Here is a 21,152-nt window from a genome sequence, read left to right on the forward strand (position 1 = left end):
GCTCTAGGATTGCCTTGGGCTCATGCCCATCTCAGGCCATTCCACCATGGTGGTCCCCATCCCCAGGCCACAAAAGTCACAGCCTCAGCCAGCCAACCCACCAAAGTCACCAGACATACAGTCTACACAGGGATAACCATGTACAAGATCATTCCTTTTAGTTTAGGAGAAATAGCTATTCTGTCTAATTTATAGAAATAAACACAGAAAATGGGGAGATAGGGAATATGCTCCAAATGAAAGACCAAGACAAAAGCTAAATAAAATGGAGATAAGCAACGTGTCTGATAAAGAGTTCAAAATAATGGTCATAAAAATGCTCACTGGACTAGTGAGAAGAGTGGATGAACTCAGTGAGGACTTCAACAAAGACAAAATATAACTATTTGAAGAAAATATAAATATTGAAGAATACAATAACTGAAACAAAAAAAATACACAGAGAATCAACAGTAGATTAGTAAATGCAGAAGAACAGATTAGCAATATGGTGGTTGGGATAGTGAAAAGAGTCCACACCCAACAGCATGAAGAAAAAAATTGTTTTAAGAAAAAAGTTTTTAAAATAAGCTAAGGTATCTCTTGGACAACATGAAGTGAACAAACGTTTGCATGATAGGGGTCTCAGAAGGAAAAGAAAGAAAGAGGGAGAAAATTTATCTGAGGAAATAACAGCTGAAAACATTCTTAAACTGGGGAAGAAAACAGACATCTTCATTTAGGAAATACAGCAAACTCCAAACAAGATGAACCCAAGAAAGTCCACACAATCTATAAAAATTAAAATCTCAAGGATTAAAAAACAAAGATAAAATTTTAAAAAATGGCAAGAAAGAAGGAGGAGAAACCTCATAAAGCTATGTACAGAAGAAACTTCATAAAGCTATCCATTAATTTTTCAACAGAAACTTTGCAGGCTGAGGATGGGGGGTGGCATGATATATTCAAAATGCTGAAAGGAAAAAAATTACAACCAAGAATACTTTACCTGGCAAGGTTATCATTAAAAAAGAATGAAAGGAGGGTTGACCCTATGACCCTAAAGGAAGAGTAGAAGACCCTATTTCAACTGGTTCCCTGAATTGAGCTAGATATCTACCAGAGCACTCTGAACAACCATGAAATCAACCTGAGATGGAAGATTACACACTTCTGAATCTCTACAGGGGCAGAGGATCATCAGTGGAGATACTGTACCTTGCCTGGATTGTTGTTGATATTTTCAACTATACATCCCCTCAACCACCTCTCACCAGAATGACTAGGAGGAGGAACCTCCAACAGAGGAAAAATTCACAGACTGTGACTCAGCCACTGAACTATTGGATATAGACATAAGGAAGATGTTGGAAATAGATTTCAGGGTAACAGTTATCCAGACTATGGCTAAATTGCAGAAAACCATTAGTGGCAACATGGAATCCCTAAAGGCAGAAGTGAGAGCTGATCTGGCAAAACTTAAAAATGCTATCAATGAGATCAATCTAATCTAAATACTCTTAACAGGGTAAATGAGGCAGAAGCTAGATTTAGTGATCTAGAAGACAAACAGATAGAAAAGAAGGATCAGGAGGCCTGGAATACACAGCTTAGAAACCATGAAAACAGAATTAAAATAAATGACTCCCTGAAATGTTCTAATGTCAGAATTACTGGGATTCCTCAGGGGGTGGAGAGAAAAAGAGGACTAAAAGATACAGTTGAGCAAATTGTAGATGAGAATTTCCCTAATCTGGGGAATGGAAGAAGTATTTGTGTCCTAGAGGCAGAGGACATCCCCCAAGATCAACAAGATCAACAAGAAAGACCTCCAGACATGTGATTGTGAAATTCATGAATCATAAATTCAGAGAAATTGTCTTAAGGACAGCTAAGGGGAAGAGATCCCTTACATACAGAAGGAGGACTATCAGAATAATGTCAGACCTATCCACAGAAACCTGGCAAGTCAGAAAGACATATTCAGGGCACTAAATGAGAAGAATATGCAGCCAAGAATACTCCATCTGGCAAGGCTGACATTCAAAATGGATGGAGAGATAAAGAGCTTCCAAGACTGGCAAAGACTAAAAGATTATTTGACCACCAAGCCAGCACTACAAGAAATATAAAGGGGGATTCTATAAAAGAAGAAAGACCCCAAGAGTGATACAGAACAGAAATTTACAGAGACAATCTATAGAAACAATGGCCTCACAGGCAACATGATGACAATAAAAACATATCTTTCAATAATCACTCTCAATGTCAATGGCCTAAATGCTCTCATAAAACAGCACTGAGTTGCAGATAGGATGAAAAGACAGGACCCATCCATATTCTGTCTAAAAGAGACATATTTTGAACCTAAAGATACATCCAGACTGAAAGTGAAGAGATAGAGAACCATCTTTCATGCCAACGGGCCTCAAAAGAAAGCTGGGGTAGCAATTCTCATACCAGACAAATTTGATTTTAAGCTAAAGACTGTAGTCAGAGATATAGAAGGACACTACATCATTCTTAAAATGTTGATCCACTAAGAAGATCTAACAATTTTAAGTATTTATGTCCCTAACATGGGAGCAGCCAACTACATAAGCCAACTGTTAATCAAAATAGGAGACATATTGATAAGAATACATTAATTGTAGGGGATCTTAACATACCATTTTCAGCAACAGATTATCTAAGCAGAAAATCAACAAAGAAACAAGAGCTTTGAATGACACATTGAACCAGATGGACCTCAGAGATATATACAAAACATTCCACCCTAAAACAACAGAATACTCATTCTTCTCAAGTGCACATGGAACTTTCTCCAGAATAGACCACATACTGGGTCACAGATCAGGTCTCAACCAATACCAAAAGACTGAAATTATTCCCTGCATATTCTCAGACAGCAATGCTTTGAAACTGGAACTCAATCACAAGGAAAAGTTTGGGAGAAGTTCAAACACTTGGAAGCTAAAGACCATCCTGCTCAAGAATGTTTGGATCAACCAGGAAATTAAAGAAGAACTTAATTCATGGAAACCAATGAGAATGAAGACACATCAGTCTAAAACCTATGGGATATGGCAAAGGCGGGCCTAAGGGGGAAATACATAGCCATCCAAGCCTCAATAAAACAAAAACAAAAACAAAATCCAGAAAAATCCTGAATACACAAATTCTCTTTACACCTTAAAAAACTGGAGAATCAAGAACAAATTAAGCCTACCCCCCACACAGGAAGGGAAATAATTAAGATTAGAGCAGAGATCAATGAATTAAAAACCAGAGATACAATAGAACACATCAATGAAACTAGAAGATCGTTCTTTGAAAGAATTAATAAAATTGGTCAACCACTGGCCAGACTAATCTAAAAGAAAAGAGAAAGGACCCAAATTAGTAAAATAATGAATGGAAGGGAAGAGAGCACGACTAACACCAAGGAAATAGAAACAATCATCAGAAATTACTGTCAACAGCTATATGCCAATAAGTTAAGCAACCTAGAAGAAATGGATGCTTTCCTGGAAACCTATAAATTTTCAAGACTGAAATAGGAAGAAATTGACAACCTGAGTAGTTTAATAACCAGTAGTGAGATTGAAGCAGTGATCAAAAACCTACCAAAAAACAAGAGTGCAGGACCTGATGGATTCTCTGGGGAATTCTACCAGACAAAGAAGAAATAATACCTATTCTCCTGAAGCTGCTTCTAAAAAAAAAATAGAAACAGTAGTAAAATCTCCAGAATTTTTAAAAGATTTTTCTTTTATTCTTTTTTGAAGATTTTTCTTTTTTTTCTTTTTTTAAGATTTTTATTTATTTGACAGACAGAGATCACAAATAGGCAGAGAGGCAGGCAGAGAGAGAGGAGGAAGCAGGCTCCCTGCTGAGCAGAGCGCCTGATGCGGGGCTTGATCCCAGAACCCTGGGATCATGACCTGAGCCAAAGGCAGAGGGCTTTAACCCACTGAGCCACCCAGGAGCCCCTCCAGTCTTTCTAGGAAGCCAGCATTACCTTGATCCCCAAACCAGGCCAAACCCCATCAAAAAGGAGACTTTCAGACCAACATCCCTGATGAATATGGATGCCAACATTTTCAACAAGATCCTAGCTAACAGAATCCAACAATACATTAAAAAGATTATCCACCATGACCAGGTGGGATTTATCTCTGGGATGTGAGGGTGGTTCACAAGTCAATCAGTGTGATAGAACAAATCAATAAGAGAAGAGAGAAGAACCTCATGGTTCTCTCAATTGATGCAGAAAAAGCACACTTGACAAAATATAGCATTCTTTCCTGTTTAAAACTCTTCAGAGTATAGGGATAGAGTGAACATTCCTCAACTTCATAAAATCCATCTATGAAAAACCCACAAAAAATATCATTCTCAGTGGGGAAAAGCTGAGAGATCAGGAACACAACAGGGATGCCCACACTCCCACTATTGTTCAACATAGTACTAGAAGTCCTAGCAACAACAATCAGACAACAAAAAGAAATAAAAGGCAAAGAAGAAGTCAAACTCTCTCTCTTCACATATGACATGATACAGTATGTGAAAAAACTAAAAGTCTCCTCCTGTAAATTACTAGAACTCATACAGCAATTCAGTAATGTGACAGGATTCAAAATCAATGCACAGAAATCAGTTGCTTTCTTATACACTAACAATAAAAATATAGAAAGGAAAATTAGGGAATCAGTTCCATTTACAATAGCACCAAAAACAGTAAGATACTTTGGAATAAATCTAACCAAAGAGGTAAAGGATCTGTACTTGAGGAACTACAAAACACTCGTGAAAGAAATTGAAGAAGACACAAAAGACGGAAAAACATTCCATACTCATGGATTGGAAGAATAAACATTGTTAAAATGTCTATGCTCCCCAGAGCAATCTATACTTTCAACACCATCCCGATCAAAATACCATCAGCATTTTTCAAAGTGCTGGAACAAACATTCCTAAAATTTGTATGGAACCAGAAAAAAACCTGAATCACCAAGGAAATGTTGAAAAAGAAAAACAAATCTGGGGGCATTACGTTGCCGATTTCAAGCTTTATTACAAAGCTGTGATCACCAAGACAGCATGGTACTGGCACAAAAACAGACACATAGACCGATGGAACAGAGTAAAGAGCCCAGATAACACAAATCTATGGTCAAATAATTTTTGACAAAGCAGGAAAAAATATCCAGTGGAAAAAAGACAATCTCTTCAGTAAACGGTGCTGGGAAAATTGGACAACTAGGTACAGAAGAATGAAACTGGGCCATTCTCTTATACCATACACAAAGATAAACTCAAAGTAGATGAAGGATTTCAGTGTGAGACAGGAATCCATCAAAGTCCTAGAGAAGAGCATAGGCAAGTAGCCTCTTTTACATCAGCCACAGCAACTTCTTTCAAGACACGTCTTCAAAGGCAAGAGAAACAAAAGTGAAAATGAACTTTTGGGACTTTATCAAGATAAAAAGCTGCTGCACAGGAAAATAAATAGTCAATAAAACAAAGAGGAAACCCACAGAATGGGAGAAGATTTCACAATGACACTATAGACAGAGGGCTGTATCCAAGATCTATAAAGACCTTCTCAAACTCAACACCCAAAAGAAGAGATAATTAAGTCAAAAAATGGGCAGAAGACAAGAAAGACATTTCTCCACTGAAGACATACAAATGGCTGACAGACATATGAAAAAATGTTCACCATCATTAGCTGTCAGGGAAATTCAAATCAAAACCACATTGAGATACTTATTACCTTACACCAGCTAAAATGGCAAAGATTAACAAGGGAAGAATCAACAAATGTTGGAGAGGATGTGGAGAAAAGGGAACCCTCTTACACTGTTGGTGGGAATGCAAGTTTGTACAGACACTTTGGAAAACAGTGTGGAGATTCCTCAAAAAATTCAAAATAGAGCTACCTATGTCCCTGCAATTGTACTACTGGGTATTTACCCCAAAGATACAGAAGTAGTGAAAAGAAGGGCCATAGCAACAAGTCCACAATAGCCAAATTGTGGAAAAAGCCAAGATACCTTCAATAGACAAATGGATAAAGAAGATGTAGTCCATATATACAAAGGAATATTACTCAGCCATCAGAAAGGATGAATACCCAACTTTTGCATCAGCATGGATGGGACTGGAGGAGATTATGCTGAGTGAAATAAGGGAAGCAGAGAAAGTCAATTATCATATTATTTCACTTACTTGTGGAACATAAGGAATAACATGGAGGACATTAGGAGAAGGAAAGGAAAAGTGAAGGGGGGTGGGAATCGGAGGTGGAGATGAACCACAAGAGACTGTGGACTCCGAGAAACAAACTGAGGGTTTTAGAGGGGAGGGAAGTGGAGAGATGGGTGAGCCTGGTGGTGGGTATTAAGGAGGGCACACATTGCATGGAGCACTGGGTATTATATGTAAACAATGAATCTTGGAACACTACATCAAAAACCAATGAGGTATTGTATGGTGACTAACATAATGCAATAAAAAAAAAAGAGTGAAAGAAGAGATAAAGTATTTCTAAGACAAAAACAAATAAATTTTTTAAAAACCCTAAAAATAGTTAAAGGAGTTCATTACCACTAAACTAGCCTTATGAGAAATGTTTAAGGGACTTCTTTAAGTAGAAAAGAAAAACCCATAATTATAAGTAAAAAAGTTATGAAAGAAAAGAATCTCATAAGTAAAGCAAACACACAGTAAAGATAGTAAGCTAACTCTTATAAAGCTAGTATAAAGGTTAAAGACAAAAGTTATACAATCATACCTTAAAAAAATAGGTAAGGGGACTAACAAAATAAGAATTGTAAAATATGGCAACATATTCATGAAAATGGAGGGAAAAGTAAAAATGAAATTCGTTTAGAATGGATTTTAAATTCAGTGACACCATCAACTTACTAGAGGTTGCTATATACTTAGGATATTATATATGAACTTCACAATAACTAAAAACAAAAAACCTATAATAGATACAAAATAGTAAAAGAGAAAAAAGATGACCATAACACTAAATTAAGTCATCAATCACAAGGGAAAGAGGAATAAGAATGGAACAGAGAACTACAAAAACAACCAGAAAACAATTAACAACATTGCAGTAAGTACATGCCTATAAATAATGTTTTAAATGTAAATGGTCTGAATGCTCTATCCAAAGACAGGGGGTGACAAAATGGATCAAACAACAACAAAAACACTAATCTCATGCTGCCTTCAAGAGACTAACTTCAGACCTAAAGACACATATAGACTGAAAGTGAAGGGATGGGAAATGATATTCCATGCAAATTGTAGAAGATAAAACACAGGGTAGCAATACTCATATCAGACAAAATAGACTTTAAAACATAAACTGTAACAAGAGACAAAGAACGGCAGTACGTAATGATAAAGGGATCAATCTAACCAAAACATGTAACAATTGTAAATGTCTATGCACCCAACATATGAGTACCTCAATACATGAAGCAATTACTGACAGATACAAAGAGAAATTGACAGTAATACAGTAGTAGTGGTAATATTCCTTGTACATCAACGGCTAGATCACACAGGCAAAAAAAAAAAAAAAAAAAATCAGTAAGAAAAGAGTATCTTTGAATCACACATTTAGACTAGATGGAGTTAACACTTACATACTGAACATTTCACCCAAAACAACAGAATAAACATTCTTTTCAAGTACACATAGAACATTCTCCAGGACAGATCACTTGTTAGGTCACAAGGTAAGTTTCAATAAATTTAAGAAGACCGAAATCATATCAAGCACCTTTTCCTACCATTAAAAAGAGAGAAAGAGAGAGAGAAAGAAAGAAGAAAAAACACAACCACATCAAGGTTAAACAACATGCTACTAAGTGTCCAACTGGTCATTAAGGAAATCAAAGAGAAAATAAAAACATACATGAAGACAAAGGAAAATGGGTCTAAAATCTTGGGGACACAGCAAAAGCAGTTCCAAAAGAGAAGGTTGTAGTGACATATGTCTACCTCAAACCAAACCAAACAAACAGAAAACACACATACACACAAAAATAAGAAAATTTTCAAATAGTCAATCTAACCTTACAACTAAAGGAACTAGGAAAAAAGTAAAAACAAAGCTCAAAGTTAGTAGAAGAAAGGAAATAATGATGATCAGAGTAGAAACAAACGAACTCAGAGAGAAAGAAAGAAAGAGGGAAGGAGGGAAAGAGGAAGGGAGAAAGAAGGAGAGAGAGGAAGGAAGGAAGGGAGAGAGAGAGAGAGAAAAGGAGAGAGAAAGAAAAAAATGAAAAGATCAATTAAACCTTTTCAACTGAAAAGATCAATAAAATCTTGAGCAGCTTCTTTTAACAGATAATTAACATTTATGAAGCTTTAACCATACTCAGCAGCAAAAAAAGACAGAGGACCCACCCAAATAAATAAAATCAGAAATGAAAGAGAAGTAACAACTGACACCACTGAAATACAGAAGATTATAAGAAGCTACTATAAGAAATCATACGCCAACAAACTGGACAACCTAGAAGAAATGAATAAATTCCTAGAAACCTACCATCTCCCAAAAGTGAATCAAGAAGAAACAGATAATCTAAACAAACGCTTATTAGTAACAAAATTGAATCAGTATAAAATTTCTAAAAAACAAAAGCCCAGGATCAGATGAATTCAGAATTGCATTCTTCCAGACTTTTCAGGAAGAGTTAATATTTATTCTTCTCAAACTATTGCAAAAAAATAGAAACAGAAGGAAAATTTCTAAATACAAGGCCAGCATTACCCTGATATCAAAACCAGAAATGACACTACAAAAAAAAAGAAAACTAAAAGCCAATATCCCTGATGAACACAGATGTAAAAATCCCCAACAAATATTAGCAAACTGAACTCAGCAATACATTAGAAGTACCATTTATCATAATGAAGTGGCATTTGTTCTGGAGATGCAAGAATGGTTCAATATTCACAAATTAATCAACGTGATACACCACATCAACAAAATGAAGGATAAAAATCATATAAACATCTCAATAGATAAAGAAAAAGCATTTCACAAAGTTCAACATCCATTCATGATAAAAACTCTCAACAAAGTGGGTTTAGAGGAAACATACCTCAACATAGTTAAGGCTATCTATGAAAAACCCACAACTAACATCATATTCAGTGCTGAAAAACATAGAGCTTTTGCTCTAGATTAAGAACAAAACAAGGATGTGCACTCTCATGGCTTTTATTCAAAATAGTACTGGAAGTCCTTACCACAGCAACCAGACAAGAAAATAAATAAAAGTCATCCAAGTTGGTAAGGGAGAGGTAGAACTGTCACAATTTGCAGGTGGCATATATCCATAAGAAAGCCCTCAAAAATCCACCAAAAAACAATTAGCAGTAAACCAGTGAATTCAGTAAAGTTACAGGATACAAAATTAATATACAGAAATCTGGTGCATTTCTATACATTAATGATAGAGAAACAGAAAGAGAAATTAAGAAAACAGTCCCATTTACGGTTGCACCAAAAAGAATAAAATATCCCAGAATAAATATAAGCAAGGAGGTGAAAAGCCTATACTCTAAAAACTATAAAACATTGATGAAAGATAAAACAAACAATCCTGAAATTTGTATGAAACCACAGAAAAGCTTAAATAGCCAAAGCAATCTTGAAAAAGAAAACTAGAGGGATCACAATTCCAGACTTTAAATTATATTACAAAGTTGCAGCAATCAAAATGGTGTGGTACTGACATAAAAACAGACACATAGGTCAATGGAACAGATAGAAAACCCAGAAATAAACCACAATTATATGGTCAACTAATCTTCACAAAGAAGAAACAAATATACAACAGGAAAAAGTCTCTTCAACAAATGGTTTTGGGAAAACTGGACAGCTACATGCAAAAGAATGAAACTGGACCGCTTTCTTTCATCACACACAAAAATATACTCAAAATAGATTAAAGACCTAAATATGAGACCTGAAACTATAAAAGTCCCTAAAGAGAGCACAGACAATAATTTCTCTGGCATTGGCCATAGCAACTTTTTTTCTAAATAAGTCTCCTGAGGCAAAGGAAATAAAAGTAAAAATAAACTATTGGGTTTACCTCAAAAGAAAATGTTTCCGCACCATGAAGGAAACAAACAATGACACTAAAAGGCAACCTACAGAAGGAGAAGATATTTGTAAATGACACATCTGATAAGAGTTAGTATCCAAAGCATATAAAGAACTTCTAAAACTCAACACCGAAAAAAATAAATAAACCAATTCAAAAATGGGCAGAAGACATGAATAGACATTTTTCTAAAGAAGACATATAGATGGCCAATAGACACATGAAGAGATGCTCAACATCACTCATCATTAGGGAAATACAAATCAAAACTAAAATGAGGTATCTCACACCTGTCAAAATGATTAAAATCAACAAGATAAGAAACAACATGTGTTGACAAGAAGGTGGAGGAAATGAAGACCAAATGTGAGACCTCATGTACTGTTGATGGGAATACAAACTGGTACAGCCATTGTGGAAAACAGTCTGGAGTTTCCTTAACAAGTTAAAAAAAGAACTATTCTATGATAGGAATTGTACTACTGGTTATTTACCCCAAAAGTACAAAAACAGCGATTCAAAGCAATAAATGCCCATGTTTATTGCATTATATGCAGTAGCCAAAATATAAAAAGTAATCCAAGTGTTCAACAATAGATGAATAAAGAAGATGTGGTATATATAACCATGAAATACTATTCAGCCATAAAAAGGAATGAAATCTTGTTACTTGCGACAAAATGGATGGAGCTAAAGAGTATACTGCTAAGAAATAAGTCAATCAGAGAAAAACAGATACCATGTTTTAACTCATATGTGGACTTTAAGAAACAAAACAATGAGCAAAGGAAAAAGATAAAGAACAAAAGAAAAAGAAAAGAAAAAAACCAAGATACAGACTCTTACCTATAGAAAACAAACTGATGGCTATCAAAAGGGAGGTAGGTAAATGGATGCTTGAAATAGGTGATGGAGATTAAGACGACACTTATTATGAGCACTGAGTAATGCACAGAATTCCTAAGTCACTGTATCATACACCTGAAACTAACATAATACTAGATGTTAACTGTACTAGAATTACAATAAAAAACTTAATGAAAAATTGATGGAAGAAATTGAAGATGTCACAGACAGATATTCCATGTTACGGATTGGAAGAATTAATGTCATTAAAATGTCCATATTAATGAAAGCAATTAGATTTAACAGAATTCCTATAAAAACACCAATATCATTTTTTCAGAGAACTACAGTAAATAGTACTAAAATATGTACAGAACCACAAAGACTGAATAGGTATGGCAATCTTGAGAAAGAAGAACGAAACCTGAAGGTATTACAATCCCAGATTTCAAGACATACTACCAAGTTATAGGAATAAAAACATTATGGTATTGGCACAAAAATAGACAAATAGATGAATGGTACACTATAGAGAGCTCAGAAATAAACCTATGATTATATGGTTAATTAATCTACAATAAAGAAGGCAAGAATGTGCAATGGAGAAAAGAGTGTCTTCAACAAATGGTTTGGGAAAACTAGATAGCTACATGCAAAAGAATGAAACTAGACTCTTACTTCATATACAAAAATAAATTCAAAATGAATTAAAAACCTAACTATAAGACAGACCCACAGCCATAAAACTCCTAAAAGAAAACATACACCGTAATCTTGGACATAAACTTCAGCAACATTTTTCTAGATATGTCTCCTAAGGCAAGGGAAACAAAAGCAAAGCTAAACTATTGGGACTTCACCAAAATAAAAAGCTCTTGCATAGCTTAGGAAACCACCAACAAAATCACATGGGAGCCTACTAAATGAGAGAAGATATTTGCAGATAATGTATCTGATAAGACACTAATATCCCAAGTATATAAAGAATGTATACAACTGAACACCAAAAAACCAATAATCCAACTAAGAAATGGGCAGAGGATCTGAGCAGATGTTTTTCCAAAGAAAATATACAGATGGCCAACAGACACATGAAAAGATGCTCATCATCAGGGAAGTTCAAATCAACGCCACAATAAGATAGCACCCATGCGAGTGGCTAGAATAAAAAGACAAGAAATAGGGGCACCTGGGTGACTCAGTCAGTTGAGCATCTACCTCTTGGGTGCAGCTCAGGTCATGATCTCATGGTTTGTGAGATTGAGCCCCACATGGTACTCCATGCTCAGCAGGGAGTCTGTTTGAAGATTCTCTCTCTGCCCATCCCCCATTCATGCACTTGTGCTCTCTTTCTCTCTAAAATCACTAAATCTTAACAAACAAACAAAAAACAAGAAATAAGATTGAAGATGCAGACAAAGGGAACACTTGGTAGGAATGTAAATTGGCATAACCATTGTAGAAAACAGTATGGAGGTGTCTCAAAAATGAAAAATAGATAATTTCACTGCTAGGCATTTACCCCAAAGAAAGAAAAACACTAATTCAAAAAGCTATACATACCCCTATGTTTATTATTGCAACATCATTTATAATAATCATTTATAATAGAAGCAACCTTAGTGCCCATCAATAGATGAATGGATAAAAAAGATGTTTTATATACACAATGGAATATTAGTCATAAAAAGGAATGAAATCATGCATTTTCAGCAACATGGATGGACCTAGAGGGTTATTATGCTAAGTGAAATAAGAGAAAGATAAATACCATATGATTTCATGTATACGTGGAATAAAAAATAAAGCAAAACAAACAAACAAAAAAAAAAACCAGAAACAGACCCACAGAAATAGAGAACTGGTGGTTGCCAGAAGGAGGGGGTGGGGGATGGGCAAATTAGGTAAGGGAGGCAGGAGAGACAAACTTCCAGTTACAGAATGACCAAGTCACAGGGGAAAAGGTAGAGCATAGGCAATATAGTCAATGATACTGTAGCAGTACTATATGGGGAGAGATGGTAACTACACTTGTGGCGAACATAGCATAACATACAGACTTCTCAAATCACTATGGAGTGCACCTGAAACTAACAGAAGATTGTGTGCTAATTATACTTCATTAAAAACAAAACAAAACAAAACAAAAAACAAAAACGTGTTAACGTTTGTATGCTTTTGGTAAGGTTTCTGGTCAAAAGGGTAGTAGTAGTAAATTTTTTGGTGGGTCAAAAATTCTATGTGGATTTTCAACTGTGCAGGGGCTGGGAACCCCTACTCCTTCACTGTTCAACGGTCAGCTGTATTGGTGGGGGTCAGATAAATACCATGCACGGTGCCAGGTGCTTATTCACATATTATCTCACTGTCAACATTTTATTTTATTGCAGGTGAATTTTAAGTAGCTTTTAAAAAATGATTCTAAAGGAAGCATATGATTATAGAAGCAATACAACATGCTGAAATTTCCGAAGCTGTACATGGAGGCTGTGTGAGAAAGACCAAAGTCCTGCTCTCACCCAGCCCAGCCCAGCCCACTCCAGAGGGCCAGGAAATGTGAGCTGAGGTCATAGGGGTCATCTTTTTGCCCAAAAGAGACTTCAGAGATTTGCTTTGGTGTTAATAATTACCTTTAGTGTATTGAAGTTATAGATCAGAAAAGCTACTTCTTTCCTTCTACTTTTAAGTTCAACCCAAATTCTATTCTTTTCATAAACTTAGCAAATTTTATCACTTTTAAGGGAATTTTGAATGTCTGTCTCCTCTTGCAAACTAAATGAAATGCTTTAAAATATCTGAAAGAGCAATTATAAATTTGGCTTATTCCATTTCCTCTTTAAGTACTCCGGTTTTCTGACCAGCTGTGGTCAGAGGCCACAAGCGGGGGAGTTGCAAATTCTACTCTTCCATGTTCTTCTCTTCCGAAGATAACTTTCACAAAGACATTTAGGCCTTGTCCTCTCTTGTTACCCTTTGTTACTGACCGACTGAATATGGAGTGGAAAATTGAGAGACCGTATATAGAAATAGAACACTGACCCACAACCTGTAGCAATCAGCTCAGGAGACCAACCCCTTAACTGCACTAGCCAGACCAGAAGGCCAGCCAGACTTGTAGGAAGTCGGGCCGTTTCTCTCTAGTGACAGTCCAGGAAGTCAAACAATAACCCCTAAAACAGTCAGCCCCACAGGGCAGGGGCTTGGTTAATAACTGACAGCTTCTCTAATTTTTACCCCTCCATCCAACTTAGGATCAATCACAGGAAGCCAAACATGCACCCTGACCAATCACAGAGGATGCCCCCCTTCTACGTAGCTCGCCTCCAGCTTCCCCATGTCAACAGCCTCCAATTAGATCACACCTGGACTCTTCCCATTTTTCCACTAGAAAGCTTCCTCACTCCTATTTCTACCATTGAGTCTTAGCCAAAATGCACTGGACAGTGGCTGATTCCTTTACTATAGCAAGCTCTGAATAAATAGTTTTGCTTGCTTTCTTTTGGTTGATCTTTATTTTCACTGAGTTATTTAACCTCTGTAGCTCTAGCTTCCTGATCCATTAAATGGGGCTATTTGTTCCTACTGGGGAGTGTCACTTTGGAGTTCCTAATGTCTCAGACTAAACTCAGTGTGCTAGGCAACATAAGAAACCACAGCTGAACCCAAGGCATCTACTTTGAGGTGTGGGTTTCAATGATTAGGGGAGAAAAGGTCATATCAAAACAAACATAGATATATTTTGGAACTGAATGTAAAATGTAAAGAAATTCATAATATAAAATAACAAAATTCAAAGGAATTGCCTGCTTATGTTGAACGGCTTCATCTAGACCCCCCAGATTATGACTTTCCTTTTCTCTCTTCATTGGAACTTGGGTGGAAAAGTCTGAGAAATGTTGACGTATGTTAAAAGCACCTTGTCAGCCTTGAGATTCTAGAACAGTGATTCTCAAAGTGTGGTCTAGGTTCCCTTGGGAGAGTTTGAGACCTTTTCAGGAGGTCTGCAAAGGCAAAACTATTTTCATAATAATGTGAAGACATTATCTGCATTCTCTCTCTCATTTCCTCGGTGTGGAATGGGGTTTCCAGAAGCTACACAACATTCCATGTGGCCCCAGGTTGAACACAGAAGGCGTTATGAGCATCCAGCTGCTTTCTATTAAGTCAGACATTAAAAATATAAAACGATGTGCTCTTCTCACTTTATTTTGAAAAATATAGTTATTTTTCATTAAAACATGCAGTGGGTTTATTGTTTTAAAATTAAGGACATTTTTTAATTTCTCAGTTTTATTTTCCAATAACTCTAAATATTACTAGATAGGACTCATACAAAGAAAAGTTTTTCAGGGTTTTCAATACTGTTTGAAGAGTATGAAGGGGTTTGGTGGGCAAAAAGTATAAAAATCACTGCTTTATAACAGTAAAAAATTTGAACCAGAGCGAATCATGGCATTCACATTTAATGTGGACAATATGTCTCCAAGTGTGAGGGGTTGGGCAGAAAGACCAGTGCAAACTTTCCACTCTCAGTACATGTGAAATTCATCTTCTGGTCGATGTTAATGACCTTCACTGAAGCTCAGGACCAACACAAGGCCTGCACTGGTGCTTCTTCTCACACAAAGCCCTCATCCCAGACTGATGCCTGCTAGTTCTTGATCTTTATTTCCCAGCTGTCTGCCCCAGGTTACACAGTTTGATGAGGACTTCTGCAGCCTCTTCCGTGTATCAGGCTACATTGAGCATAGATTTGTGTATATACGTTGGATTCCAGGGTCTCACTTAGAAATTCTGGAGTCTCAAGGGAGGAAATAAGATCATTAATATTAGTGAACTAGCATGCAGAAAATGGTCAGAACTACAAATCTTGATGCTCTTTAGAGCCCCATTCTAAAAACACGGTGTACAATGGACCTGCACACCATATGCAGGAAGCAATCTCATGAAAGATATTTCCTTTAGATAAAGAGGACAGTATATTTATTCATTACCGTGTCTGTAGCAGGCCTGGCAGAGAGTAGATGTTCAACAAACAGTTGTTGACTGAATGAATAAATAAGTGAATGAATGTATTAACCTTCCCTGAGATCAGATTCTTCTGGCCAAGAGACTTAGAAAGCATACCCAGGAAAATAAAATAGGGTGAAAACAGAAATGACAGTTGACTGTGCAAGTTACTAAATCAAGATGGGTAGAGCTAGAGATGTTGGCTTCATACAATAGTTGAATGGGTGGAAGTCCTGAGTGTAAACGGAGAGAAAATATTTTTACTATAGACGCTGTTACTTCCCCAGACACTTGCCAGCTCTCTGCTGGCCACCAACCACCAGCCTACCACTGAAATGAGGCATGGTCCAATACAGAACTATGGCTGCCTTATGAGGTGAGGTGACACCAAAGATTTTTTTACAGGACATACAGAAGCCAATGTGAAAGGCCAGTGAAGTGGATCTGGGAAGCTATCAATCTCCATATACAAATGCTGCATTGGGCAAACTCCTGAACTCATCTGCCGTGTGGTTCCCATGACTGATTCCCACTTGGTACCTCCAACTGGAGACAGATTCAACCAGAAGGCAGCTTGAGCAAGGCTATCATGATATTAGCACCTTGTTATTCCCTATTCATAGGAAAATGGTAAAGGAGAGTTTTCTGGGCATGTGAACATTTGAATTTGGGCTTTTAAACAAACTCTCAAAGGCAAATGCTCTCATTTCTGTTCAGGCTAATTGGAAACAGTAAGTACCAGGGTATGCAAGATATGATTTTGCTGTCATATTTGACTTTGGTTTGTTCATGACATTGGACTTTTAAAAGGTCCAACTTTTGACTTTGCTGACTCATTTTATTATGTCTTTATTTTATATTCAATATATCATTTTTATTGTGATTTTCTTTGGATTTAGTCTTTATTTTTCTCTGGTTTCTTTATTTTTTTTAGATTTTATTTATTTATTTGACAGACAGAGATCACAAGTAGGCAGAGAGAGGCAGGTTAGGGGGAAGCAGGCTCCCTGCTGAGCAGAGAGCCCGATGTGGGGCTCGATCCCAGGACCCTGAGATCATGACCTAAGCCAAAGGCAGAGGCTTAACCCACTGAGTCACCCAGGTGCCCCTCTATCTAATTTCTTAACTTAGATTTATTTCACAATTCACTCAACAAATTGTGTCTATTGTATGACAGGCATTGTTTTAAATACTGGAGAGAGAGTAGTGTTCCTCGGCTCACTAATTTTTTAATACTGGTATTTAAAACCATAAATTTCTCTGGCTTGATTAGGGGATATCTTCCCCTTCATGAATCTAGTGGGCAAAGACTGGAAGAAGTAGCTGCTTTTTTAAAATGCTCAGTTTCACCAAAAATCCCAAGGCAGGAAAGTAACATCACCAAAATTGTGATGAAGGACACCTCAGGCTCCTCCAACCCAGAAAATATCAATAATTAAACAGCTATCCATGGACAAAACCAGCACTGGGTGAGTTCTGGAATCCATTAAAGTAACTTCAACAACCCAGTGGAACAAAAATCCTAATACCTGCACAAAAAGTGAAGGAAGACAGTGACATTTTGTTTATATCATTCCATCCCCCAAGCCAGCATTACTCAATGCCAAGAAGGAATTTCACAACTAGAAATAGTTTCCCTCACTAAGAAAGGCAGAAGGTGCTTTTGAAGGACAACATGAAGGTCCCACTTTAGTTTTACCCCCACAAAGATGGTGTATAGAAAGGGCTATAAGGGACAGCTAGGAGCAAGGAAGAAAATGAGCAGCAGTCACACCAAGGGAGTGATCACAATTCACAGTGACTTTCTTTATGGATAAACCCAGAAGCTTTCAACATAGAAGAAGGAACCAATGGCCAGCATTTCTGCTGTGAGCCTCCTGCAGATTTCACCAGTTTTCTCCCCACAGGTGTTTGGATTCAATGATGCCAATCAACTGAGTCCTTCTCTGCTCCTTTCCCCTGTCCAGGCCTCTGCAGCTACTGGAATGCTGAACACCAGCCTAGAACCCGCTGGCTGACTTCCACCACCAAGAGGACCCCTGAGGCTAGCCCCTCGAGCTATACTCTTGCACACTGCTGACCTGATGCACATCACTGGCCTCCACTGCAATGCATATGCCCAGGAAGAGATTACACAATCAGAGGACAGCACACATAGCACAGCTGCCCATGAACCCTTCCTTGGCTCTGACCCTTGTTGCCTGGTCTGGCACCCATCACTATGTGTATATCTGCAACCTATCCCTGAAACTTTATAGACACCTACAGCTGGTCTCCACAGCTGAGTATGTGTACACTGCTGGCTTTAGCCATGGCTGATGTCTTCCCTCACTGAGAATTCCAACAGTCCTTGCAGCCACTGAGGACCAACAACAGTACTTGCCAATGATGACACAGTTGTCAAAGCTATAGACCCCAATGGCTTGAGCCAAAAACCACACCAAACCTCCCTAGACCCAGTGCTACCATATACCCCTGCATTTCACACACTGCACCACTAAACCTGGGATCATAACACTTCAGTGTGCCCTCACATGCAAAGGAAGTCTTCCCTTACCCAAATCTGTCCATAAAGTCTGGAAGAGGTAGCTGCTCCTTCAAATGTGAAGGTACCTATGCAAAAGTATGGGAATTACAAAGAATCAGGACAAAAAAAGATGACACAACCAAAAGAATACAGTAAACCTCCAGCAACTGGCCCCAAATAAGTGGGGATCCAGGAATTGCCCAACAAGACTACTAGATAATTGTCCTAAATATCCTCACAGAATTACAGGAGAATACAGGTAAATAATTATCAATATCAAGAAAACAATCAACAAAATGAGAAGTTTAATGGAGATAATAACAACAAGAAAAAGGCAAAAAAGAACCAAACAAATTGGAACTGCAGAATATAACAACTTAAGAAGGCTTCAGCCACAGACTTGAGAATTTCAGCAATAGACTTGACCAAGCTGAAGAATAAGTGAGGGCCAAGACAGATCAACTGAAATTATCCAAATCAGAGGAGCAAAAAGAAAAAAAAGTGGAAAAAAGTAAGGAAAGCCTATGTGATCGATAACACACCATCAAAACAGCAATTTGAGAATTAACAGAATCCCAGAAGAGAAATAAAGAGAGAGAGAAGTAGTAAGTGCTTATTTAAAGCAATAATGGCTGATAACTTCCTAAATCTGGAGAGAGATTTGGATGTCCAAGCCCATGAAGGTCTTAGGTAACCAAACAAGATCAAGTTAAAGAGATCCACTCCAACATGGAGGTTCCTCAAAATGTTGAAAATAGAACTGCCCTATGACCCAGCAATTGCACTACTGGGTATTTACCCTAAAGATACAAATGTAGTGATCCAAAGGGGCATGTGCACCCGAATGTTTATAGCAGCAATGTCCACAATAGCCAAACTATGGAAAGAACCTAAATGTCCATCAACAGATGCATGGATAAAGAAGATGTGGTATATATACACAATGGAATACTATGCAGACATCAAAAGAAATGAAATCTTGCCATTTGCGACAATATGGATGGAACTAGAGCGTATCTTGCTTAGCGAAATAAGTCAAGCAGAGAAAGACAACTATCATATGATCTCCCTGATATGAGGAAGTGGTGATGCAACATGGGGGCTTAAGTGGGTAGGAGAAGAATCAATGAAACAAGATGGGATTGGGAGGGAGACAAACCATAAGTGACTCTTAATCTCACAAAACAAACTGAGGGTTGCTGGGGGGAGGGGGTTTGGGAGAAGGGTGGGTGGGGTTATGGACATTGGGAAGGGTATGTGTTTGGTGAGTGCTGTGAAGTGTGTAAACCTGGCGATTCACAGACCTGTATCCCTGGGGATAAAAATATATGTTTATAAAAAATAAAAAATTAAAAAAAAAGAGATCCACTCCAAGACTTATTATAATAAAAATGTCAAAAATCAAAGACAAAGGGAGAATCTTAAAAGAAGCAAGAGAAGAAATAACTTATAACTCACAAAGGAAACCCCATAGGTTATCAGATGGTTTCTCAGCAGAAATTTTACAGTTCAGGAGAGAGTGGGATGATATATTTAAGGTACTAAAAGGAAAAAAACAAAATCACTAACCAAGAATACTTCACAGAGTATTCTTCAGAAATGAAGGAATGATAAAAACTTTCAAAGACAAACAAAAGCTGAGGGACTTCATCACCTTTAGACCTGCCTTACAAGAAATGCTGAAAGGAATTCTTCAAGCTGAGATGAAAATACACTGATCAGTAAAATGAAAACATGTGAATAAATATACAGCACACTGGTTGAGGTAAGTATATAGTCAGATTCAGAATACTCAAATACTGTAATATGATGGAGTGTTAACCACTTGAGTATTAACATTAAAGGACAGAGCATAAAGAATAATGACAGTGACAATAATTTTTGATAGATACACAATATAAAAAAGGAAAATTGTGACATCAAAATGTAAAAGGAGGGGAAATAAAAGGGTAGAGATTTATATGCAACTGAAGTTTTTAGTGTAAACTGTTAAATCTATCAGATGTTATATGTAAAACACAGAGTATCCACAAGACAAAAACCTACAGTATATTCTCAAAAGATAAAGGGAAAAGAATCAAAGCATACAACTACAGAAAATCATAATTCCAAAAGGAAGGCAGCCCCCCCGAAAAAAGCTGGAGTGGCGATACTTTTATCAGACAAAACAGACTTTAAAACAAATACCGTAACAAGAGACACAGAAGAGCATCATAATGATAAAGGGATTAATCCAACCAGGGGCTGTAATAATTATAAATATCTACGCACTCAACTTAGGTACGCCTAAATACATAAAGCATTATAGACAAAGGGAGAAGTTGGCAGTAATACAATAACAGTAAGAGACTGGAACCCTCCTTTTACATCAATGGATGTATCACCAATGCAGAAAATTAATAAGGAAATAGTAGCTTTGAATGACACAGTAGATCAGATGGAGTTAGATAAATATAGAGCATATCATCCCAAAACAGCAGAATAGAATGTTCTCCAAGAAAGGTCACATGGTAGGCCATAAAAAAAGCTTCAATAAATTTAAGACTGAAATCATATCAAGCATGCTTTCTGACCACAAAAATATGAAACTAGAAATCAATTGCAAGAAAAAAATCGGAAAATAAAAACACAGCTACAGGCTA

The sequence above is a fragment of the Mustela erminea genome, chromosome 6 (assembly GCF_009829155.1).
Source record: "Mustela erminea isolate mMusErm1 chromosome 6, mMusErm1.Pri, whole genome shotgun sequence".
In the NCBI taxonomy this organism is placed as follows: Eukaryota; Metazoa; Chordata; class Mammalia; order Carnivora; family Mustelidae; genus Mustela; species Mustela erminea.